Raw genomic sequence first — 7,848 nt, forward strand, 5'->3', positions numbered from 1 at the left:
CTTCATTATCATTTCACTTGCTTATTTTTTTTTTTTCAAGTAACCATGGACTGGGATCAGAAGAAATGAAAAAACAGAAAAATTCAATGTCAAATGATTTATTGTAGGACATATTTTCAATGGGAAAAACATAAAGAATAAGGAGTTGCAAGATCCCCACATTCTATGGAAATGAAAAACAATAATACTTAAAATTAAAATGCTTTTTAAGAGGAAAAAGGTACTAGCTGAGGATTTTGTGAGTTTTTAAAAACTGCTTTTCACTCAAACTTAGGATGAGTAAAACAAGCATAACTCTCCCATTTCTATAGTTCAATATAATATCACCTGGACTCATTAAAAGGTTGCTCTTCATCAGAAAGACTGCCTTTGTATAGTAGCTGAAATATGTATATATATATAGTTCACACAATAGCACCTTTTAAATTTTATTTGCCTCTATTTTAAATTGTATTTATTTTATCTGCTGTTAGAATGTATTTCATGTAAAATATATGAAAAAGTTTTACATATAAACTTCTATATAACTATATAGAAGAATGTGTATATTCCAATATGAACATTTTCCAAACACATATTTATAAATTCTAAATTTTTACCTTTTATCCAGCCATAATCTGGACACTTTTAGGCATTTCATTATCAAAAGGAAAAACGAAAATCTCAAAATAATTCCCCTACAAAAATTGCAATCTGATTTTATGCAGATATAGCCTTCCTATTATTGTTTTCTTTCCTTTTAAAAATCATAACTTAATAACTTCTTCTTTTCTTCCTTCCTCCCTTCCTTCCTTCTTTTTTTTCTTCCTAATACCAGAAAATAAGACTTGGCCGAAATGGGAAAAGCACATCTTAGAAGTTATCAGACTTTTTAAAGTCATGCATGTGATTTATGTTGTCCTAAAGGCTAAAAACCTCTAGTTCTGACCGATCCTTTAGAATAATATTCAACTGTCTTCTTCTTAACATTCCACATGGTTATAAAATTCATATGCCACAGCATGTCTAAAACAACACTTTTGATTTATCATCCCTCCCTCCTGTTGCTTCCTTCTTCTTTTCTAAATGGCATCCATGTGATGACTCAAGCTGAAAACCTGGACATTACGACTGAACCCTCCTATGGAGGACACTCCATTGGCAACCCCTGACACTGACCAATCCCCTTTTCTTCACGTACTCTTCATTCTAGAGTCTAGAAAACAAGAAACCCATGTTTCCCATTTGTGCATACAGCCAGGGGTTGCCATGTGACCAGGTTCTGGGCAATGAAAAAAAGAGCTAAGAATGTTGAGGCTTCTAAGCTGGCTTTTATGGTCCTGATCAAAAGAATAGATGTAACTCATGACATTAAATCTCTTTACTTTTCCCTTCTTTCAGTAGGTGGGCATGATGCCTAAAGTTGTGATCGTTTTCATGTGACAAAGAGGCAAGAAATAGATGAGTAAAATTTCCTCCAGTGAAGGATTCAGGAGCTGGAATATAGCTTGGAACTTTGATGGCACTTGTAAAGAACTGAACCACTGCCAGCCGAAGCTTGCTGCCAGACCTCGTGTAACTATCCTATGTTGAACCACTACAGTCAGGCACTCTGTTACTTGCAGCTCAAAGCATTCCTAACCGCTATATCTCTCCTTCTATCATTCCCTCCTTCCCATCTCCCAAATCATTCCTCAACTAAATTTTGTCAAGTTCACCTTCAGAATATATCTTAAGTACCACAACCCTATTTCAAAACTCCATTATCTCTTTCTGAGATTACTGATCTGTATTTAACTTAACTGATCTGTATTTCCACTCTTAAATTCTACCTATCTATTCTCCATATAACTTAAAGAAATGGTATTGCTCAGGGTTATTGTACATTGTGATTTTTGTTCCTCCTACCTAAAATGCTCTTCTGTGGAGCCTTCAAATAGTTGGAGCCTTTTCATTGCTCTGCTGTTACAAATATCTATGCTAAAAGGAGCCTTACTTGACTATTTCATCTAAAGTGGCCCCTTCACAATCATTCTTGAATAACGTTATCCTGTTTACTTCCTTCATATCACTTAAGGCAGTCCAAAATTATCTTTTTTCTTTGATTATTTGTTGTCATCTTCTTCCAACTATTCTATGAACTCTTAAATTATCTTATTCGCCACCATACACCCAGTATTTAGAATAATTTTGATTAATAGTAGCCATTCAATAAATATTTGTTGGACAAATACATTCATGCATGGAAACTCAGAAATGTCTTCAACACTCAAATGTGTTAGTATCTGAAGTCTCCCTAATATATTAATTCATTAATCTTAAGTTGCTGCCCTTTGGAGAGTGTATGTTGAAATAGTTTATACATTAGTGAGAATTAATTGTTAACTTCCTTCTGACAGATTCCTGAAGATAAGATTTTATATATACATGTATATGTATATATATAATTAACATTATATATCCACACAAACACACATATATAGTGGCAAGGGGGAATATCATGGATTGATTCTTTGCTAAGTCTTGTCAGACCTAAATTAACACTTTGCAGTAAAACTGGAAACCTACTATGAAAAGGAAACTCCTTGACACAGCGGAAGATACACAGTGTTAAAGATTACAAAGGCATATATACGTTAGTTTCCCAAGGTTGAAATTATAGGATATGGCATTCCAAAAAATGATACTCTTCATTGTGTTATTTCTAATTCCCAACAAGTTAAACTCTGTTGAGGGGTGGTTTAAAAGTGGATCATGACTGCAAGAATACATTTTAGTTCTTACATTCTCCCAATATCTGCCTAAGATTCCCTACTTCTCTTAGGCCTGATCCTGTCTGAGTGCTGTGATCTCACTGTTCATTTAGTTTTAAATAACTTATAAACATTGATTTTTTTTATCTTGTTTTTAAGTAGTAAAAATGAAACATCGTTGCTGAGAGGAATAACTGTGAATGATTTTATCTTGTACAGTTTGGAGTTCCAACTAAAATATAAGACTTGGTTCAATTGGCTAACAAGGAATTACTTAACTTTTGGGCTTTTTCCATTTAGTTGAACAGCATTTCCATGGATTCTAAATTTAAAATGGGAACATTTTTAATAAGAGGTATAAGTAAAGATGACATCAGTTTCAAGTCTGATGAAAAGCTTGATCCCTCCCAGAATCTGCTTTAAATTCTTACTTGATGGCACGCTTTTTTGCTAAATGCTGCATTGCATGTCTACTTTGCCATTGACCTAAATGCTCCAGACTCTCCCCAAAGCACTGGGCTCCAGAGCTCTCAGTTATGAAAGGCCAAAACCATTTGACATTCTCTAGTCTTTAACAACCAAGTATTCTACATCCATTAGAGACCTCCCTTCATCTGGTATAATGCATTGAAGACACCACACTGACGTTTCTGTTCTCTACTGCTTCTTCACGATGGAGTAGATTTCTCTCTCATAACTGTCTACCATTGTTGATATACACTGTGGGACATACAGAACTATTTCTGCTGCTCTTAGATTCCTCAACACTTCAAGGTTTATATTACTGTGTCTCTTCATTTTAAGATTCAACTCAGGGGGTTAGGTACAGGGTAAAACTTTACACAAACACCTCCTGTGTCAACATAAAATCCTTCTCCCTCTATTTTCCAAGCTCTTGTCTGAAAATGGAAAAAACAAACCTGACATCTTCCTTAAAATCTTTATTATTCATTTAGTTGCTAAGAATGTATTACCATAAACATTAATATGTCTGACAACCCAGAATAAATGACAGCCCCCCCTTTTGCAGATGTAACACCTTTGTTTTCAGGGTCTAAGAAAGTGACATATGTTAATATTTCAAAAGTTATTATTCTACTTCTTTTGTACAAGTTAGATTATTTTGTGCTGAAATGAAAAGACACACTCATATTATCTTAACTGGTACAGAATTATTTATTGTAAGGATACTCTAAAAAGTATGAAATCATAAGGCACCATCTCATGACCTATAAAATTTACAGGACAACAAAGAAGTGTTGACTAGAATGACCACAAACTGCCAATGGGAAGCTAACTTTCCCGAAGAATTTGGGGGAAAAAATTCCTTTCATAATCAACTGATTGTTTATAAATCTCCCAGGACTAGATTATATCTCAGGTCATCAATAACCAAGAGACAGTAATAGTGTCATTGCCTTGGAGGCTGGCATCTACTGTATGTCAAGCACTCTGCCTCTATCTATGCTTTCCAACTTTCTTCAGCCATCTTTGTGCACCTTTCCAGTGGTAAGTATAGTTCCTGATTGCACACTAACTCACCTTCCAGGCAGAATGGATGACCAACTTTCTGCTCAAATTGATGTCCAGGATGTCTTTTCTGAGGTCACTCCTGTGAATGTTCAGTATACTAAATTCTTTCCTTGTAAAGACACCTATGAACAAAAGAATTGTTATTTTATGTTGTATCTTATAATCATAAGAGACCTCCTTTGAAACTCCAGAATGTGTCTATTTTTAGGACTCAGATTTTTAGAACCACAGATATGTGTGTGTGTGTGTTTGAGGAATCTGCTAATTTAAGAAACTTGTGTTTTCAGTTACCCTGGGCATCAAATGTCTTCACATTGCTTCCACTTAATAAGGAAATATTTTGAGGGCGTATATCACTCTGTTGGGGTAAATCAACTTTGCTTCAAGATGTAATTTAACTGCCAGCTTAATGTGTAGCTTGGGTTGAAAAGTTATTTAGTAACCTGTGATCAAGTATTTAGACTCTAGTAGATTCTAAAGCAAGCCAAATTCTCTTTTCCAAAATAAGAATTATTTATACATATAAAGAAAACTATGGCTTTGCTCCAAATCCCCAAGAGATCTTTCTTGCAATTCTATTAATCTTGTCACAGGCCTCAAGTTGCATTCCCTCTTTTTTAGATACTTCAAACACTATTGAACCTGTAAAGATTTCCCTTTATTGCAGTAAACAGCTTTTGGGGTCATAAGATAAATGAGTTGGAGAAGGTCACTCACTTTGTGGTTATAGTCACTTAAAATCTAAAAAGTTACACTGATCCTCCTACACCTTCTTCCTGGTATGATGTTCAAGATGCAGCTCCTTGCTCTTCACATATCTACCCCTATGGCCCTAAGTCACTGGATGCACAGAAACTTCAGAAATGTAACGGATTTTCATAAGGCTTAGCTGTCTTCCTCTTCCAGGCATAAAAGACTTGTCACTTCATACTTGATGTTATAAATTTAACGGACAAGGACTTTGTCCTAGGAGAGAGTAAATCCATTAACTTGCCAGTGGACAATTTTAGAATACAGGCTAGGAAATTTACATGACCTTGAGGCAGAATCCTAGAAATTTGTTGCTGTTATTTTGGGCTAAAAATAAAATATATTTGGTCACTCAAGTGAAAAATAACAGAAAAGAAATGGCTTTACTATTTCAATAGCCCTGTACCAAGTACCAGGATTGGTGGGGGAGGCGGAGTGGATATGTTGCAATAACAAGGTAACATTCAGAGTAGATATAAGTGGAGCTGCTCTTGGCTAGAATTTGGGTCATATGAAGACAAACTTTCAAAGACCAATCTGGGAAACTGAATGAGGAATTCAGATAAATTACTATATTCTGCATGTCTTTAATCATGTTGTTTACTGAGGTGAATTTAAGAGACTGAAAGATTGCTCAGTAAGAGTTGAGTGTCAGAGGATTTTTTTTTGAATTTAATTTTATTTATTTTACACAGCAGGTTCTTATTAGTCATCAATTTTATACACATCAGTGTATACATGTCAATCCCAATCGCCCAGTTCATCACAGTACCATCCAGTGTCAGAGGATTTTTCAGTTACTCTGAAATTTTCCTCCCTTAAAAATCATGGAGCCAGAGATTTCTGGAAAGGTGAATTTTCAATGATATTTAAAATCAAAAGAAAATGATCACCACCATGCCCAAAATGGATCTCCTAGAATGGCTGTTGAGGTGGAATTTATGGTGATAGGCTGTAGTGGAATTGAGAGATGATTAGAAGGGTAACTGTAATATTGAGCAAGAGTTCCCCCCATACAATCACTGGGAGATTGCCTTTTCTCAAGTTAACATGGCATTCTCTATGAAAAGCTTAGAAACCAATGGCTAAAAGCAGAGAAACCAAAAGTCAAAAATTGCACAGATATAATTGCCTATCCTTCTGGAAAAACATAATCAAGTTAGTCTAACTTCACTTAATAAAACAAAATAAATTCCAGGTGAACTAAAAAACTGAATGTTATAATTAAACATGAAAACCTTTGCCACTCATTTTTTATATTCTAAACTGATCAGTGGCACTAGCATTTTAAAATACAATATTTTCTTTCCTATTTAGATTATACAATTCTTTTTTTTCTTTTCCATTGTAATTTATTACAAGATATTGAATATAGTTCTCTGTGCTATACAGTAAAACCTTGTTGTTTAGCTATTTTATATACAGTAGTTTGTATCTGCTAATCCCAAATCCCTAATTTATCCCCCCTCTTTTCCCCTTTGGTAACTATAAGTTTGTTTTCTATGTTTGTGAGTCTGTTTCTGTTTTGTTAATAAGTTCATTTGTATCACTTTTTTTTAGATTTCACATATAAGTGATGTCATATTATATTTGTCTTTCTCTGTCTGACTTACCTAGTATGATAATCTCTAGGTCCCTTCATGTTGCTGCAAATGGCATTATTTCATTTTTTTATGGCTGAATAACAGTCCATTGTATATATGTACCACATCTTCTTTATCCATTCATCTGTCAATGGATATTTAGGTTGCTTCCATGCCTTGGCTATTGTAAACAGTGCTGCAATGAACATTGGGATGCATGTATCTTTTTGAGTTAGAGTCTTCATCTTTTCCAGATATATGCCCAGGAGTGGGATTGTTGGATCATATGGTAACTCTATTTTTAGTTTTTAAAGGAACCTCCATACTGTTTTCCACAGTGGTTGAACCAAATTACATTCCCATCAAGAGTGTAGGAGGGTTTCCTTTTCTCCACACCCTCCCTGGTATTTATTATTTGCAGACTTTTTGATGATGGCCATTCTGACTGGTGTGAGGTGATACCTCATTTTCGTTTTGATTTGCATTTCTCTGATAATTAGCAATGTTGAGCATCTTTTCATGTGCCTGTTGGCTATCTGCATGTTTTAATATTATTTATTTATTTTTATTTTGGTAAGAACACTTAACATGAGATCTACCCTCTTAACAAAATGTTAAGTGCACAATACAGTATTAACTACAGTCACAATGTGGTACAGCAGATCTCTAGAACTTATCCATCTTGCACAACTGAAATTTTATACCCACTGAACAATTCCTTATTCACCCTCCCCCCAGTCTCTGCCACTTACCATTCTATTCCCTGTTTCTATGGGTTTTGAGTATTCTATACGCCAAAGATAAGTGGAATCATGAAGCATTTGTCCTTTTGTCACTAGCTTGTTTCACTTACAATAATGTCTTTCAGGCTCATCCAAGTTGGCTCATATGTCAGGATTTCCTTCATTTTTAAGGCTGGGAGTTAAAGATTTAAATGTAAGACCTTAAACTATAAAATGCCTAGAAGAAAAAAAATAAGGGAAAAATGGCATGACATTGGTCTAAGCAATGATTTATTCCAAAAGATAGCAACAAAAACTAAAATATACACGTGGGACCACATCAAACTAAAAAGCTTCCACACATCAAAGGAAAAATTCAACACGGTGAAAAGCAACCCAGGGAATGGGAAAAAAAAAATTTGTGAATCATATGTCTGACAAGGGGTCAATATCCAAAATATATAAGAAACTTCTACAAATCAATAGCAATAAATAAATAAATAAATAAAATAGGCAAAGGACTGGAAT

This window comes from Tursiops truncatus, chromosome 13 (assembly GCF_011762595.2).
Source record: "Tursiops truncatus isolate mTurTru1 chromosome 13, mTurTru1.mat.Y, whole genome shotgun sequence".
Classification (NCBI taxonomy): domain Eukaryota; kingdom Metazoa; phylum Chordata; class Mammalia; order Artiodactyla; family Delphinidae; genus Tursiops; species Tursiops truncatus.